This window comes from Apodemus sylvaticus, chromosome 9, assembly GCF_947179515.1.
Source record: "Apodemus sylvaticus chromosome 9, mApoSyl1.1, whole genome shotgun sequence".
In the NCBI taxonomy this organism is placed as follows: domain Eukaryota; kingdom Metazoa; phylum Chordata; class Mammalia; order Rodentia; family Muridae; genus Apodemus; species Apodemus sylvaticus.
In genome coordinates, this window is record NC_067480.1 from 95,043,709 (window position 1) to 95,062,723 (window position 19,015).

A 19,015-nucleotide genomic window follows, 5' to 3' on the forward strand; every position below is an offset into this window, starting at 1 on the left:
TTTGGAGGAGTAGAGGGAGGTGTGGTTGCAGTCAGGCTGTACATCATGAAGGAATACATATATATGTATATATGTATATATATATATATATATATATATATATATATATATATATATATATATGTACATGATATATATGTATATGTGTATGTATATATGATGTGTACATGTATATTTACATATATATCACATATCACATGTATCAATAATTTAAACTATTAGATATGGATTCATTTATTTTTCTTGAATCCATTTGGCAATTCATTTTGATTTTCCATTTCAACATTAGGGCTAGAAATATAATACTAAAAATTATTTTTTCCACTAAACTTTTAAGATAATTTTATCCTGATCAGTTTCCAAAGAAACGGTTTCTCTTGCTGAAAGCATTTTAAAGATGGTGCTGGGAACTGGATTAGAAACCTATAACATGTTGAACAAAACCCCTCATCACCAGCCAAAACCCCAGGCATTGGAATTTTCCTTTTATCCACGTCGATCTGAAACATTGCCAGCATAGGTCTAGGGTATTCATCAGTATGTTCACTAGTTAACTTTCCCATTCCCTCTTTTTTTTTTTGCCTTTTATGTTGCTGGGATTTTAAATACCTCTAGTCTATTTTTATGCCAGCCCCTGGACATTTATTAAGAATTTGCTTTGTGGATATTTAGTTGGTGATTTCTGATTATCAAAGAGCGAATATTGTATATTGTAAGAAAATATTGTATATTGTAAGAAAATCTTTTCTTCTCATTTCATTCTCTGAACAATCCTTGCAGTAGCAAATGTCTACACCACTATGGTTGGGTTTGCTTCCACTCACCCAAGAACATCAAGCAAGTGGCTTCAGACCTTCTGTCTGAAGTAATAAAAGTGAGTTGCCTCTAAGAAACTGTCATGTTCATCTTGAGCCCTTCAGCCTTTGACATCCTTCTGCTTTTCACTTTCCTTATCACACCACCTTTCTTGCAAAGCTCACCTCCCTTGGCTTGTAAGGCTAGCAGACTTCTCTTCCTCTTCAAGTTCCCTGCTGTAACTGTCACTGCCTAGGTGATTCTTCGTCCACTACATAATGAGCTTTCCTTAGGTTGCCCGTCCACATTGCCTCCCTCAGTAATCCCACTCAACCCTACACAATCAAATATAGCTTCGAAGTACACAAAGGACTTTGATGTCGGTAAGTCCACCACTATCTTCCAGACTAGCCATTTAAGTATTGGTATATTCTGTATGCAAACTTAGTATTTATCAAAGGAAGATAATTATTTCTCTTAGGACAGCTGTTTTAGTTTTATGTTTAAAATTTTGGCCCAAACAAACTTTCAGTTCTCCAAATGAACACATGATAAAAAAAAAATAAGTAGCAAAGTGAAAATAAGATGAGCAGAGATCGCACAGATAACACCTCAAGATTGTCAAAATATCAAGCTAGACCATTAGTGCATTTATAGAAGGCATTAGATCTTAATATGAAAAACTGAAGACATAAAGGTTGTTTTGCTTAAGACAAGAGTAAGAACTGTAAATTAGCTACAGCCACCAGTCAAAGTCAATAGGGCTCTGGGGATAGTTAAGAAAGGAAATAATATTAAGAAATCTTTACGAAGAGTGAGAGGGAGGTGGAAGAGTCTAGAAAATAAAAATAGAAGTTCCTCCCTGAACTTCAAAAAAGATGCTGAAAAAAAGATACTTCAATATATCCATATTTATGTCTCTCAACACTTTCCATTCCAATCATATATTGCATAAAATCTCCTTATCATTGGGAAGGAATGAGAAGTAGGGATTAAAGGAACAGTAGGAGAAAGTAAAGAGAAATGCCACAGAAGCAAAATAGAAAGCAACAAGAGAAAATTGAATGCCTATATACTGGGTGATGAGGACAGGTGGACTGGCTGTGTCTGTTCCCACAAAGAAGCTTCTGTAATTAAGAGGAATTTTAATTTCCAGTTATCAATTATAGAGCAGTGAAAAGCATTTCTATAAGTTGTAAGGCTGAAGCAACTGTGAATAGCATAGAGATCTCAAAGTGGGTAAGAATCATATAAAAATACTACCCTTTGGGGAACTGAAATTGGTAACATTCACTAACCATGACAGTAAAATAGTGAAGATGTTTGCATGTTTAGAAACTAATTATGTAACAGAAAGATTCAAAATAAAGCACGAATGTCCCAAAGTTTGCAGGAGATATTATCATTCATAGTTGTTAACATTAAGAAGTGAGAGAAATAAATATGATCCTGTTCTTTGTGAGAAAGTCTTCCTGTGGGTTATAATTAAAAACTTACTTCATCTGTCATTTTTCCACTTACTTATAATCTCACTTGAAATGAAGACATTGGGTATATATTATTACATGCCAGCATTTTAAATACAGTTGGGACACATTGGTTTTAAGACAACTTATTGAATTTTAAAAAAAAATGTGTTATCATTTTAAGACTAAAGCGTAATGGCAAAGTTACATGTCAGCTATAGTGAACTATAGTTATTTACATTTTTAAATGAATGCATAAAATAAAGAACTTTTAGACCATCTAGCATGTGGCTGTAGTATTTATTATGTGTATATTAATAAACAAAATGTGTGTGAGAGGAAAGGTATTCAGAGAATTGAAAAGGTAAAAGGAATAGTGTAGGCTAGCTCAAACAATGTATTTCAGTGAAAAGGTGATTAAAGAAATAATATTGTGGACAAAGATGCAAAATCACCATATACAATAAATTCTGATAAGAAATATAGAATTATTTAAATTATGAAATCTCAAAGCATTGAATTATAAAGATCAGTGTTATCCATAAAGATTCTTAATAGTTCATAATGATTAAGAACTCATTATATTTTGCTGGGAAATAGCTAACCTAAATTAAAAGAAGGAGTAGTAATAAACTATATGTTTTATTTAAAAAAGTGCTAAGAAAAATATAAGTCAAATGAAGGATTGATTTTGAGCTCTGGAAATTTGTAAGCAGAAGACATAAGATAATGAACAGCATTATTATCTCTAGGTAGATTTATCTTTAACTCCTGGGTTTGCCAACATTCATACATTGCTAGCAACTCCTTGTCCTCTCAACTTTAAACTGACATCTTCTCATGTCACATAGCTAAACTTGTCAGTGGCTCCTTGTTTCTGTCATTCCCACTCCAGCCTGAAGCCCAGGGATCCACGACTTTCCCTCTTGTTTCCACGACCCCCATCAACAACACTACCCTCACCACTATCATCCCCACTAACACAGTTCACTCTGCCTAAAATCCATTTGCACACAGCAGGCAGACAGGCTTTGTTTGTGTGGCTTCTTGCATTTAAAGCATAATGCAAACTCTTTGAGCCGCAAAGCAAGCAAGCAAGCAAGCAAACAAACAAACAAAAAACCAAACAAAAACAAAAACAAAAACAAAACAAAACCCAAACTTGTTCTAGTTGCTTAAAATGCATGACTCATACATCCATTGTGCAAATTTTCTAACATTCGAAAATTTATAATAATTGCATGACTTACGATTCTTACTCAAGCTAAAGCCCATTCTCCTTTAGTGACCCTCCCTGACTACCAAAACAAAGTACCTATTCTCTAATTCTCCAGGTTCCAAATATAAGTCTATGGAATAAACTTTATTTTTTAAAGATAGTTTTATTCACCAACATACTAATCTCTGAGAGTCATAAGAGTAGAAATTTTATTCATTGTATTTCTCAGTATTTCAGATCACAAAGGGGATTAAAAATATTTTGGAAAGAGAAAGAAGGAACAGAGATGGGGTAAAGGGTAGATCATTTTTATTGAACAATGGCACCACCTAATTATACTCACTGTATGCATATATTCTATCTATATATGTTCAATTCCTTATTCCTTTTCAAATATTTTTTTTATAATGTACAAATTAGTACTGAGCTCCATAATTTACAGTGTTTCTATACTTACTGGTCAGTAGTTTACTTTTCCAAATTTCTTCCTTTCTTTCTTAAATAAGATACTTTGTTTTAATTATGTAAGTGTACACACACACACACACACACACAGAGAGAGAGAGAGAGAGAGAGAGAGAGAGAGAGAGAGAGAGAGAGAGAGAGAGAGATTACTGCGGTTACCTACAGAGAAGAAAAGAGCACATCATATTTCCTGGAACTGAGATACAGGTGTCTCTGTGAGGTGCCATGTGAGGTTCAGAAGTTACTTTTCAAAATTTCTTCCTTTCTTTCTTAAATAAGATACTTTATTTTACTTATGTAAGTACTTACTGTACTTACTAAGTGACATAGTACTTTAAGTCCTAGCCAGAGCAATCAGGCAGCAAAAAGAGGTCAAAGGTATAAAATTGGAAAGGAACATGTCAAACTATCACTATTTGCAGATGATATGACAGTATACTTAAGCAGACCCAAGACTTCCACCAAGAACTCGTAAAGCTGATAAACAACTTCAGCAAAGTGGCTGAATATAAAATTAACTCAAGCAATTGACACACACACACACACACACACGCATACACACACACACACACACAGAGAGAGAGAGAGAGAGAGAGAGAGAGAGAGAGAGAGAGAGAGAGAGAGAGAGACACTCATCACTGCGGTTACCTACAGAGACGAAAAGAGGACATCATATTGCCTGGAACTGAGATACAGGTGTCTGTGAGGTACCATGTGAGTTTCAGGAACTGACCAAGGACCTTTTAACACAGGAAGTCACTGTGAGATGTGCTGCCTGCCAGACCTGATGAGAAGCTGCCTCAGACGGAATTTGTCTTTGTTCTGCAGAGGAGCAGTGGTTGGTGTCTGAGCAGTTGGACTCCCTGATTTCTCAAAGACTTGGACTTCCAGCCTGCTTGATTGTGACAAAGTGAGTTGTTTCCCAGATTTCCTATTTGGCTTTAGGTGTTTGGCATTTACTAGTTGAATTCATTGATTATATATTTGTTTTTGTTTCAAAATTTGAACGTATTTTATATTCCTTAATTGTACATGCAATGGACCAATCAAGGCTCAGAAAAACCCAGTGTTTGGGTTGTTTTTATTTTTTTATTTCCCTCTTTCCTCAACAACTATACAAATTCTTTTCATGGTTGTTATCAAATAGCCAAAACCACTTTACCTATGAAATGAAGAGCTTATTCAAGCTTAGAGTCACAAAGGCATGCGGCATCATAATGGGGACAACTCATGGGATGGATGTCAGGAGTGTGAAGCAGTTGGTTAGATGGCTTTTGCCATCCTCTCTTCTTCCAGTCATCTAAGATTTTCTGCCATTTCCTATCTCCAAGGGTTGTGCAGTGTCTCTAATATCACGACCTGGTGGGGACCAAGTATCCAAACAAATGTGACACTTGGGGACATTCCACATCAAATCTGTTCCATGGACCCTTGCGACCTCAATAATATGAATAAATGCAACAGGGCTAGAAAGATGGCTCAGTGGTTAAAAGCATTGACTACTCTTCCAGAGGTCCTGAGTTCAAATCCCAGCAACCACATGGTGGCTCACAACCATGTGTAATGGGGTCTGATACCCTCTTCTGGTGTGTCTGAAGACAGCTACAGTATACTCATATAAATAACATAAATATCTTAAAAATAAATACATTCTAAAAAAAGATTTTAAAAACTGAATAAATGCAACAGGAAAACAAAACAGATCAAAACACACAAAACACAACACACACACACACACAAACACACAAAATCATTAACAATGAAGACATCTCTCCAGTCCACAGGACTGTTTCCTCTCTACTCTTCTGTTGTTTATTCTTTTCTACATCTTTATTTATTTTTTTTTTTTGCCTTCAACATAATTTAAATTTATGTCTTTTCCTAGCCATATAACCAACTGTTCTGGATATGTTTTTAAAAATATTTTATGTATAGTTAAAAAATATGGGTACACAGGTTAAATGTAAATCTGAGACTGAATGCCATGCCTGGTCAATCCAGAGAGAGCATCAGATTACCTGGAACCCCAGTTACTAGGAGCCCCCTGAAGTCCCTCGTGGGAACTGAACTCTGGTATATCCCACATGGTCAGTCCTCAGGCTTGACTGCTGCCCCGTCTCTACCCAGACCCTCTGAATACCATTGTTTTTATGTTGCATCTGCTGATTCTTCCACATTTTAAAACATTTTTCAAAATCGAAATATTTTGTTTCATTTAATTTTGTTGCTTGTAAGGGGTCATCTTATACAGTATGACTGCCCAGATTGCCACACACTCCCAAGGGACCTCACTCTTAAATTTGCAAGTGGGCCTTTCGTGGTAATACATTTCTTGATTCACGTGTTGTTAGAGGATGAAGTTACATATTCACTCTGAACAGCTTGATGTTATGCTCTAATGTTTACTTATACTTTGAGTTTTATAACTGTTCAAACTGCAGTATAACTAGAATATTTTCCATTCTGGTAGGCACAGCAGTTTAGTGCCATCTTAATTAGTTTGCCATAATACCATTTCTATTTTATATAAGCCATCGGTGGGTTTTAAATAGATTATAGGTTGGGTCCAGCATGACACACTAATACCTGTTATTTCTGAAAATTAAAAGAAAACAAGGAAAAATTAATCCAATTGCTGTGAAATCGCATACAGTATGATTGATTGCATACTGACATTAACAGGAAGTTGGATCACAGATTCTGTAGAATGTAAGTTTTGTCCTTGTTCATTTTGCAGAATTTCTATCTGTAATCTGGATGCACAGCCAGTGCATGCTTTTGTGTCGGGTAGATCCAAATATAATTAGTATAGAATGAGGTGGCTGTCTGTTCAGAGACTTTCCATCTCAGCTGTAGGTTGTGTCTATGGATTGTGTAGGTTTTTATTTCATCTATCATGGGGAGAAGACTATGCTAAATTAAGTCTCATGATGTGAAGCCATATTAAGATGCTTTACTGGAGAGTGATGTTCACAGCCATCTTCCCTGTTGTTTCCACCATTGTCAACCAGATGCTTTTGTAATTTTGCCTCAACTGGGGATGTCTTCATTGACATGGATGAGATAAACTTATATTTCAAAAAAAGCATTTAAAAGTGTGAGCATTGAACTACCTTAGACTCATTTTGGAAGAAGCTCAGAAATAAATAGACATATAATATATTCCTTATACATATAAGGATAAATATCCATATCCATATATATTTCATATATATAAGATATATCTATATCTGTACCTAGCTATCTATATCTAGGTAGATAAATAGATAGATAGATGGATGGATGGGTGGATGGATGGATAGATGGATGGATGGATAGATAGATAGATAGATAGATAGATAGATAGATAGATAGATAGAAGTTACTGTGAGGGAATTGGCATTAATCTTTGATCTAACAATGGTTTTAAATTCTAACTTTAGTAAAGGAATATAACTGCCAAAGCAACGCTGAATTCTTCTCAGTAAATGGCTGAGAAAGAACTGAACTCCGCAGCACACAAATAATCTGTTAATGACTTAAAAAGGTCACAGTTGAATCACATAAGAATTTAATTTTTCTATGTGACAGTACTCAACATTTTGCTCAAAGCCTAAGGTTTCAAAGAACAAGAATTTCCCATCACACCAAAGCACTAGAATGAGCTCCAAAACAATCCTGGAAAAATGTTCTTCCAGACATAAAAAAAAAAAAAAAAAAAAAAAACGAAAGAAAGAAACACAAGCAAGTACCACATGATGGTTGGCATTTTAGAATGACCTTTGTGTAGAATAAAAAGTCATTTTCCAAAAAGCCAACATTCAAACTTTCCCAGAAACAAATTTGCAAATGAATAGACATTATGAGTTATAAAAGGAATTACGGCCCTTGATATATTTTTTTGCCAACATTACTGAAAGTCAGTAAAGTGAAGTGCCCAGATTACATACAACTGCCCCATCCACCTCCACATCCTGTCCACAACATTGATTTGACAACTCTGCAGAATTTTCACAACTCTGCAATATTTTTAAAGCTCAAAACCTTCTTTCACAGTCTTATGTAATACCAAACATTTCTGTTACTGGTATCCAGACTGTCTCACTAAGTTTAGTAATTTCAGCATCCAAATCTGGTCTCTGGTTCTCTGTCTTGACCTTGATGCTGCCCTATGATTCCACACTGATTCTGCATAAGCTTCCTCTGTTCTTCCAGAAGTGGATGGTCTCTGTACAGGGTGACCAGGTTCAACTGCTCCCACCTTGAGACAGAACAGTAAGTGATATCATGCCACGCAGGACAATGTTACTGTGAAAATGGTCATCCTAAACGAAAATCACACCTCACAGAGATGCTAACATTTCCTTCCTTCTGCTCTTAAGAGAGGACTGTATTGGTTTTTTTTTTTTTTGTTTTTTTTTTTTTTTTTTTTTTTTTGCTTTCATTTGTCACTGTTGTTGATGGAATGACACAATTTTTGAATTTCATCTATTTTTGCACGCATGTGCTGTTGTCAGTCTCCTGGATTTGCAAATTTGCAAAAAGGTTCTTAAGGGAAATATGGAAAATGTAAAGAATGTATGCATCTACTACTAATACAATGTAAATTATTCTAGAGTATAAATAATTATAAATCTTTAACACATTGTTGATTTTTCAGTAGCGACTTTTTAAAAGAAAATTTATTGTATTTATTTACATTCCAAATGTTGCACCCCATCCAGGTCCGTCCGGGTCCCTGCTCCCAGAGTTTTTCACTCCCTTCCCCCTCCCCTCGGCCTCTGAGAGGGTGCCAGTAACAACTCTCAAAATGGTAATATTTAACCTAGTCAATCATTCTCTTGAACATGAATAAAATAAAAGAGGTGTGTCTAATATGTATGATTATTTGTTAGAGAAGTTTTCCATACCAACAAATGGCAAGAAAAACAAGAACTACAATAAAAATGAAATTAATTTAGAAAATTTGTTTTCCAGGATAGCGTAAGAGCTAAGAAAATGCTCTTGCAGTTCAAAAAATTGATTAAACTAAAACACAAAGTTTATAGAGGGACCCGTGGCTCCAGCTTCATAAGTAGCAGAGGATGGCCTCCTCAAACATCAATGAGAGGAGTGGACTTTGGTGCTGTGAAGGCTCAATGCCCCAGTCTAGGGAAATGCCAGGTCAGGAAAGTGGGGTGGAGCAGGGTTGGTTAGCAGGGGGAGGGGTGATGGGATGGGGGGTTTTCAGAGGGGTAAGGAGGAAGGGGAATACCATTTGAAATCTAAATAAAGCAAATAGCTAATAAAAGAAAAATAAATAAAAGATAAAAATAAAACAAAAGACTATTAATGTTGTGTATTTATATACTTTAGTGCTTTTAAAGAATTCAAAATGATTATTCATAATGACGATGTATCATTGTAAAACAACTGTAGTTCTGCGTAATTCTAGAGCATTTCAGTGAGGACAATTGCATTTGGGTTTCCACATGGATGCTGAAGGCAACGGTCAAGTTGTTTTCTTCTATAATTCTGTGAAAAGAAAGGCGCAAACTGGGACAAGGGCTGGAGGAAAGATTAGAACAGAAGGTTTGGGGAACTTTTTAACCTAATTCGGAAAACTCATTTACAGTTTGTACGTAATCAAAGCACTGCTGTGGAGCGAGGCAACATGGGGCTGGTCTTCCTTCCATGCATTCTGGGGTTGGGAAGGCTGTGGATGGAGGTCAGGGATCAGCCCGAAGCAGGCTGACTCTCAAGTAGGACACAGGTAGCCTGCTTGACTGACCAAGCAGAAAGAGAAGTCTGCTAGTGTTGCAGGTGCTACCAAAATAAGAAAAACCAAATTCTGCTCTAAACTATATCAATCTGCAGGCAACGATTCAACTTTTCAGTCCACAATTAAGTATCACTGTTTAATCCTGATTGAGAGTAAACAGTGATGTTTTATATTATTAAAGGAACAGACTTATTAATATTCACAGAAAAAAGGCTCTGTGTGCATGTGATCTACCAAAAGAATGAGAATACCAGTAATAATAAAAACCAGAGGCTTAAGGGAGACTCTAAGTACACTAAATGGTTACTTTTTATTGTTAGGAATAATGCTTTATTAAATCACAACATGGTTTCAAATCTACTGTTCGGGTTATCCATGCAAATATAAAACTTAAGAATTATTCACAGACCAGAAATATAGGACATTGAGGACAACCCACTGATTTAAATAAGCTCCTCTCTTCTCTCTCTCTCTCTCTCTCTCTCTCTGTGTGTGTGTGTGTGTGTGTGTGTGTGTGTGTGTGTGAGAGAGAGAGAGAGAGAGGGAGAGAGAGAGAGAAATATATGATATATGGTATACCTACATGCATTTTTGAGATCCTGTACATTTGGAGTCAAAAGTCCACACTCCGCATCTTTCTCTGCTGCTCTCTGTCATATCTTTCAAATTTGATTTAGTTGATAAACAGATCCTATCAAGTTTTTCTGAAGCTACAATGGTAAACCATCAAGAGTTTCCTGAATACCAGGTTGCAGTATTGCATTGTGTCCCTAGGATCATTTTATTTTAGCATGGATCGATTTTTTTTCATTGTTTAGATTCAACACAGCCATATCACCAGGGTTTATCATCTACAGACATTTTGTGTGAAATAATTATCCATTTGAATAAGTGAAATAAAAACTACAGGGGGGAAACCTCTTGAATAACCATAAGGGAAATATCCTTTCTGCTTGTCAGTTCTGCTTTCTAAAAGAAAAAAAAGCAGCATTTACTATTTTTTAAAAGTCTGCATATTTTGATAAAAAGGTCAATTAACACGAAGAACACACAAAAGAGCCCTCATCGTTTTAAGTCTAGATAAGTGCAATGCCTGATTATTATTTAGAAAGCTATTTAAAGCAAGGGGTGGTATTGGAGGTGATTATTTAAAAAGTTAGTGTTAGCAAACTGTTACAGAGAGAGATGGCTCCAGCAGAAAGCCCTTGTGAAGGCTTGGTCCAGTGCCCTCCTCTTGCTTTGGAAGGCATGGAATTATTTTGTGCCTCACTCAGTTTTCCAATTTCTATATGTGCATGTTTCAAAATCGTTAGTAAGAAACACCTAGTAGCCATTTCCCATGTGCACACAAAGATCTAATCCAGACACACTGAATCTGATTCTCTACTTGATGGAAGCAGAGAGTCATGAGGGCCTCACTGAGGTACCGTCACTTCCACAGACATCATCGAATACACTAAGTCCTCCTACCATACCCATCAAGTGACACGGTCTCTCGCAGAACCCTGAACTGTGATTTTTAGGATGATTTTGTCATGCACGATTACCTTTCTTCTTACTGTCTGTGACTAGGAAGCCCCACACCTGGTTATATGACATGAAAACATTTAAGCACGGATTAGTCCTGGCTCAGGCCTGAAACATGATTCATTAGAAATCATAGGTCATACTGGAATCACTACAGGATAAAGCAACCATTTTGCAGAGGAATGAGATGCTCTCTATATCTGTCTGTGAGGGTGCCTTAGCTGTAGCCCTTCATTGGAACTTACTATATGTGCATGTCTCAAAATCGTTAGTAAGAAACACCTAGTAGCCATTTCCCATGTGCACATGAAGATCTAATCCAGACACACTGAATCTGATTCTCTACTTGATGGACTCTGGGGTGATGCAGGCTTAGCCAGCACCAGGTCACTCATAATGGCATCACGAGAGATAATAAGCCTTATCCATATAAAACTTCATCCAACGTCTATGATCCTGTTGTCTATATAAGCATTAGAATAATTGGCAGTACAAATAATCTTTAGACACGTGTAACAAAAATAGAAGAAAGAACAAAACAAAGCAAAGCAAAGCAAAGCAAAGCAAAGCAAAGCAAAGCAAAGCAAAGCAAAGCAAAGCAAAGCAAAGCAAAGCAAAGCAAAGCAAAGCAAAGCAAAGCAAAGCAAAGCAAAGCAAAGCAAAGCAAAGCAAAGCAAAGCAAAGCAAAACATAAAACAAACCTGAGTAGATGTATGGGCTTCAGTCCATGGTGGTACCTTGAACCTTAAAGTTTTATTTGTTTTACCAGTTTTATTATTTTCACCTGCTAGCAACACAAGGCTTTGAGGGTTTTTTCATATCTTTCTATAATGTGCCTTTTCAATTTTATAATTCAAATCTGACTTTCAATGTTCAGGCTGAACATAGGCAAAGTATATCTTATGTATTTCACTAAAAGATAGCTTTCTGATAAAATTTATTGATCCATCATGAGGGTTTATTAAATTTTAGTTTCAGGTGACATAAATAAAAATGGCTTATTAGCCAGTGTGAGGAAGTTATAGGTGCTGACAATATTACAGGGGTCACAGACAGTATGACTAGCCATTTGTATCAAGCTTTAGTTTTTCATTCAACATTGGGTTTAATGCGAGTAGAATTTTCTTGGAAAAATGCTAATCAAATTTTCATGGGATTTTTTTCTTGACTAAAAAGGTTATTTAAAGGTTGATTTTAAATTATAAGAGGTTTGGAGATACAATAATACACAATCATATTTGTTTCTCTAATATTGGGCCTAGAAAATGTTAGAAGTTACATTCGTTCATCATTGGCTTTTCCTAGGTGATTTATTTTATGATTAGTTCACTCATCTTTTTAATAAGCTCAAGTAAGGAAGGAAATATATAGGGGTGTCCAACTTTGAGTATCCTATGCCTGAATACACATCAAAGTTCATCAGAAAAAGTAGACTACTATTCCTTTGCCACCCGCATATGCAGAGGAATTGGATTGAGATTAGAGATGTTGTGCCTTGATATTAGCAAATTTAAAAATTGTGTTATAAGCAGGGTCCAGTGTGAGAATGCTATTTAATCCATCAGAGTCTCGCAGGGCTAAAGTCACAGGAGTTGGGTTTGGTAGAAATTATTTGCTCATCATCCCATGATAAAATGATATAATTTTATTTGAGTAAATATAATAATCTCCTTTTACTTTTATACCAAGTTTTATATAGAGTTAGTCTCTCTCCAAGACCTAATATACTTGAATTTGTTGCCTTTTCCTTGGTTATTTCAACACAATTAGTCATATAGGGCACAACTTTGATGGTGAAATGTGAATAAGAAATTTATTTTCTGTAATGCTATTCTCTAGAACTTTTATCTATGATTATTTAATTATTTAAGGAAACTAGTTTCTTTCCTTCTTTTTTTGTGCATAACACTAGGGAAATGTTAGATAATACCCTTTGTGTAGTGGTTCATAATGAAAAAAACAAACACACTCCAGTCTACTGAAGAGATGACATGTTGTTTTGTGTTTAATAAAAGATAAATTAAAGTCATTTGACATTGCCATATGCTAACAGTCATTTCCTGAGCAGAAAGAACATTACCACAGATGGCTTGATAGATTGTCCTAAAAGGTTGCAGGGAATAAAGTCTCCGTTCTTATTATAGCTGTTGGTGTGACAAGAGACACAATCTTCAGTGAGTTAGATAGTTGGGTAATTGTGACTACATCCACCATTTTGAATCAGAGTTGTACAGTATAAACAGCATCCCTTTATTTAAATAAACATTTTAACATAACTATAAAAAGCACATAGTAAGATATTTTGTATATCCCTGAAACTGTTGCTAATAATCGTGTATGGATAGGAAGCCATTCAGACTTTTGGTCATAGCAATTATGATAAAAAATTCTTAACATAAAGTTATATATTGAGAGCAAGATGTTCTTGTTGATGTTAACTGGCTGAGATATAACAATTCTTTATTTTCTAAGCCAGGCTACTCCTAAATCCCCCAGAATATTGTGCTTGTTTATTCCAGAGCCCCTTCCCAAACATTGAGCATTGCTTCTAGTCTATAAACTCATCCTTAAAAGAGATATCATTTGTACTTGACAACAGTTTAGGTAATTTCCTAGTCCTTTTGTATTCTAACATGCCAAATATCAGTCATCTCAACTACCCTGACCATCTTTAAATATAATAATTGTCTATTACAATTGATATATTTATGTATACTTATGAGGACAAAATATGTTGATCTATGTATATAATGTATAATGACCTACTTACATGAATTAGTATACATGCCACATTAAACTTATTTTAAAAAGAAAAAACATTAATTGAATTTTTATGTGAATGAGTTTTTTACCCATATGTTTAGGTGCACTATGTGTGTGCCGTGCCTGTTAGTGTCAGAAGAGGATATTAAACATCCCGGAACTGGGATTACAGTTGGTAAACAAAAACAGAAGTGCAAAAGCTCTTATAACCACTGAGCCATTTCTGCAGCTGCAACTTAAGCTTTTCAGACTTCTTTATCCTAAGCATTCACAAGCATCTCCTCTCTTCAGGGACTGATAATGTTGAGTATACTTACTCTGCTGTACTACTGGGCATAGAAACCTGTTCTTCCCAGTAACTGATTTCTCTCTTTGCTACTATTCCGTACTATGATCAGTATTTTTTTAAAATGGTGCCAGAAATACGTTTTTGTACAAAGCACGTACTTAGGATGTTTGTTCTAACATAGTGAAGGTTGAGTGTCAACTTGACTCTCACAAGGTGATCTCAGTTGGTAAAAATGTCTAGATGTCATTGCAGAATTCTCCCCAAAGATATTATCATGGAATCAAGCAGACTGAACGAAGATCTGCCCTAAAAGAGATTGTAAAGTTCATCCTGGACAGTGGAGGGGCTTTTGTTCATCTGAAATAAACAGAGAAAAGGGACCTTGTTGTGTCCTTTAAAATTGGGACACACGTCTTCTAGATATTGGACCTCTAGGTTCTCTGGCTTTGAACAATATGAGTGATAGCAGAGTACTGTCCCCAACAATCAGCCTTGGAACTGAGAAAGCTGCACATTCTGCTTTTCCACTGTGAAGATGTCATATTTTGAGACCTTTCTTCCTCCTCCAGTATCACATAAGGACATTCCTATTTTTGTTTGTTTGTTTGTTTTTGTTTTTATCAAAATCTTAATGCATTGATTTTACCAATGAAGATTCAGGGCCAGGTGCTGGGATGGATGAAAGCCTACTAGCACACGGAGGCGGAGAAAGCACCCAGCTGATCTTCCACTCCAGCCCACGCCTTAGCAGCAATGCCGCCCCCCGCCCTTGAGCAGGCTCAAAACACCTCCTTCAAACGTAATGTCCTCTCTTCTACTTCCTGTACTTCTGTATATCCATTCTCCTGGTTTCTTTCTTACTCTCTTTTTTATTTTTTTGTTAATAATTTTATGTTCACTTTCTGCCCACTCGTTATTTATTCCACCTCTTGAACTATGGTTGACTTTAATCCTGCTTACAATACACAACCAGGAAGGTTTTGGATTAAAGATGTGCCCTAAGGCTGAGCCACACCAACTCAAAACAGATTTTTCCACTAGCTAACACAATCTCTGATGGTTCATAGTGTGGTAAAATACCCTGCAACACTTTCCCACAAGTTCCCCTCCGTTCTTCAATGTCCCATGCTTATTTTTCTCTGGAGAATATAGACCAATGCTGGTGTTTCTATGCATATTTTTGAAATAGAAAAGCACATTCAGAAATATTGCTAAACTATGAAATTATGATCATCTATGTTACTTTCTGTAGTCCTTTGCCAAAGTCTAAACACACTCATAACACCACCTCTCCATCAAATTAGAACCATTGCTTGGCTTTCTGTCAAGCACCTTACTCTGGTTAATATGGGTTAAAGATTAACTTCCAACTCTGACTTCACAGTCCCTCTGGGAGATACATGTTGTGGCTGTTGGTGTGTGTGGCTTGAAGACAAAGAGATATGTTGATTTTCAGCTATTGAGATTTTTGCTTGTTGGTTGGTATATTTAAAATCTCCAGTTTCACGAAACATACATTAGAAATAATTGTCCCTATCCAGAAGGATGTCTGCAGTATTAGGGTTTATTGAGAGGTATCCCTAGCAGGGGGATATTTTTATTTTTACTGGCTAGATCATCATGTGATGATTTTAATAATTTAGCCTTAAATTCCAAGTGTGACATCAACTGTTCAATGCCTATGTGTATTTCATTTCCTTTACTCTCTTTCTCCCTCAGGCTTGCAAAAAGAAACACAGGATTATGTGATGGAAACCTAGGTACTTAAATGCAGCCACTTTAGTACTGGGCTCTTAATGGCAGTACAAGCATTGGGAAAGTTACAAGAAATTTTTAAAAAAGACTACACTCTTGGATAAATAAAACTGTGTTCCAAATTTGTTGCTGGAAGTATTATTTCAAGATTGGCATTTTTGAAAAAATAATTCTGTTAATTATGCTTATAAAAATATAAATCATAATGCTAGCTGAGGGGTGGAGAGAGAGAGAGAGAGAGAGAGAGAGAGAGAGAGAGAGAGAGAGAGAGAGAGAGAGATTGAGAGAGAGAGTTAAAAAACATTTGCACACCATCTTGACAATTTCTGAGCATAGTCTCAAGGTCCTTTGGTTTTTTATTATGGCCTCCTTTATAGAATGTGTCAGGGGGTGGAAGATAGTCAAACCCATATGAAAGTCTTTAGTTCTTTAGAGTGTGTTTTTAAATCTCTATACAAGCAACAGATGTCAGTTCAATAGCTGATTTTAGCTCATTTTTCAAGAATTACCTGTACATGAACCATGACCATTTAATTCATCTGTTAAACACATACACACTCATTCACTCTCTCTCTTTCTCTCATATACATACACACAACAGACAGAGAGATAGAAAAGTTGAATTCTTATACCTACACTTTAAATCTCTCTAATGAGGCTGCTATAAAAAAATACCACTTGTTTCTGTTGTCATTTGGCCTCTGCTTTATAAATTTGAATTAATTAATTAATATTTCTTTAATTTTACTTTTATATCCTCTCTGTTCATGGGATTTGGTCATATTTATAGTGTCAGACATGAATTCCCTTATATTTTAAATACTAAATGAGACACTTTATTTAAAAATTAATATCCAGAATTGGTTTTTCTTTACTTGTTAACTTGTACAGAACAGGATTGTTAAAACAATTATTTAAGAACACACACATGTATGAGATCAAGTGTTGTGGTTTGCTCCTGTAATCACAGCACTTGGGTGATGGAGTCAAGGGGATTATTGTTAGTAAAGGTTCCCTTAAGCAAAATCACAAGACCTTATCTAAAAATGAAAAAGAAAAAAGCACAGACAAATGGATAACAGTTTAAGAGAAAAAATGAAATCTTGTAAATTCCCGCCCACTAGATAGATCAAGGCATTTGGGTTCTATTGATATGTGATATGTCTTGATAATTTGGGTTTTAATAAATTATTTACAGTTTTTACTTATCTTAAAATGCTACTCGGAATAGTTGGCATCGGTGCAATACAGCAGTATTTACCAATGTCAAGCTTTAAGAATCGCACAATTTTCATATGCTCAGGTCACACTTACAAAATGTCTTTACATGAATTGTTTAGTCTCAGTCTTCATATTCAAACAATGTGCCAAAATATTCTTCCTTCTCACACAGAGAAAGCAGATCTGTGGTGTGATAAGGAGACAGAGTTGTACAAGTCTACTTCTTTTCTTAGTCTTTCCCAAACTTACTTTTTAAGCATTGTAAAGCTTTTCAAAACTCTGAATGCTAAATATGCATTTACTAAATGTATAAAAATAAGATCAAGGAGATTCACAGTACAAAAGACCTCATAGTTCCAGCCAGCATGACCTCTTTGAAAGTTTTCCATTGAAAATGGAATGTCTGTCTACACAACCCTGAACTGGAGAAAAATCAGTCTCAGCAGATCCAACATCAGGGACAAATGCATTGAAGCACAAGGAAGAGTATGTCAAAAAATTATGTCATCTGGGACAGATGATTGTTTTAATGATTTAGAGCAGAGTACTTCTGGAATTTTGCTCTTTGTGCTTAAAAATTATGTTTAACACCATTTTATGTTTTCTATCAATATTCTTTACCAATGTATACATTTTTGATCTTGAGACCAAAAGAGTTTTAAGTTTTTCAACAATCCTTTCTAATTTGAAAGATGCATATAGTTATTACAATATGAAAATTAAATCCTGTCTGATTATTCACATCAAACACTGAAATTAAAAAAAAAATGTTAATTCACACAGCAAGTGGATTAATAGTTATTTGAAGTAAGAAATTAAGCTTGTATCTTAACTCACATAACTTGAAGTGAAATGTTTATGTCAAATTACTGGGGCACACCACATGCTCCTTAGACTCATTTAAATTTTTGAGATGAGAACAAGTTCGTGTTTTGATGGAGCTATCTAAATAATTACCTCATCTGCATTTCACAGGCCATTAATGCAATTTTTTTCATACCAACCACTCCATCTGTGTATACAACATGAGTTCATAAGGCAATCATCTGCTCTCTAATGTGCCCCTTTGGGCAAAGGAAGCAGATAAAGGAACCACTTGAAACCATTTAGAAGCTCATTCTGTAACTGTCACCATTTGGGAGTCATCTGTCTTTTATCTTCTTAAGTTTTCTCTACCTATGGAGGCGTAGCTTAGCAACAAATTAGAGGCAAAACTTTATCATCAACTTGGTGAAGCAGTCTTTTCTTTAGAAGAGCCATCATAGAAATTCAACAAGTATAGCTGAAAAAAAAATGTTAAGCAGAAAATGGGTGGCCTAAATAACTACTCACAAAGTTAGCAGGAAGGCATACTTCACTTCATAGGAAATACATGTTCCTATTTGGGAAGTTTTTTTAGAAACTTCCCTTCAAGAAACACCACCTGCTAAGCAAATGATTTTGAAATAAGTTATGATTGACTCTGTGGGTAGAGCAAATGAAGAAGAAATGGATTTCAGAAAGAAAAACATTCCATGGTTTCACATGGAAAGACATCTACAATTTGTGAAGAACTTTTTCAGAACTACCTTTATATTTGAATGATTTTATTTTATATGACATCATTTAAATTAAATCCTATGTTATCTAAACATATATTCAGTAAGCCCACTTAAGATCCATGATGGCTACCCATTTCACTTCTGCAGTTCTCCATCTGGATAAGGGACAGATCATGGGTGCAGGGAGACATATGCAAATTTAAACAGAGATAGGATGAGAATCTATCTTTTAAA

The 19,015-nt window shown here is 35.5% G+C and overlaps 1 long non-coding RNA gene across 2 annotated transcripts in view; it reads left to right on the plus strand.

The window, feature by feature from the left end:
- Nucleotides 1–4,718: 4,718 nt before the first annotated feature.
- The window catches only part of LOC127692769 (uncharacterized), a 59,159-nt gene continuing 44,862 nt past the window's right edge, over nt 4,719–19,015 (plus strand). For both annotated transcript variants that reach the window (XR_007979520.1, XR_007979521.1), the window contains exon 1: nt 4,719–4,855. This is a non-coding gene — a long non-coding RNA (uncharacterized LOC127692769). The remainder of the gene's footprint in view (nt 4,856–19,015) is intronic.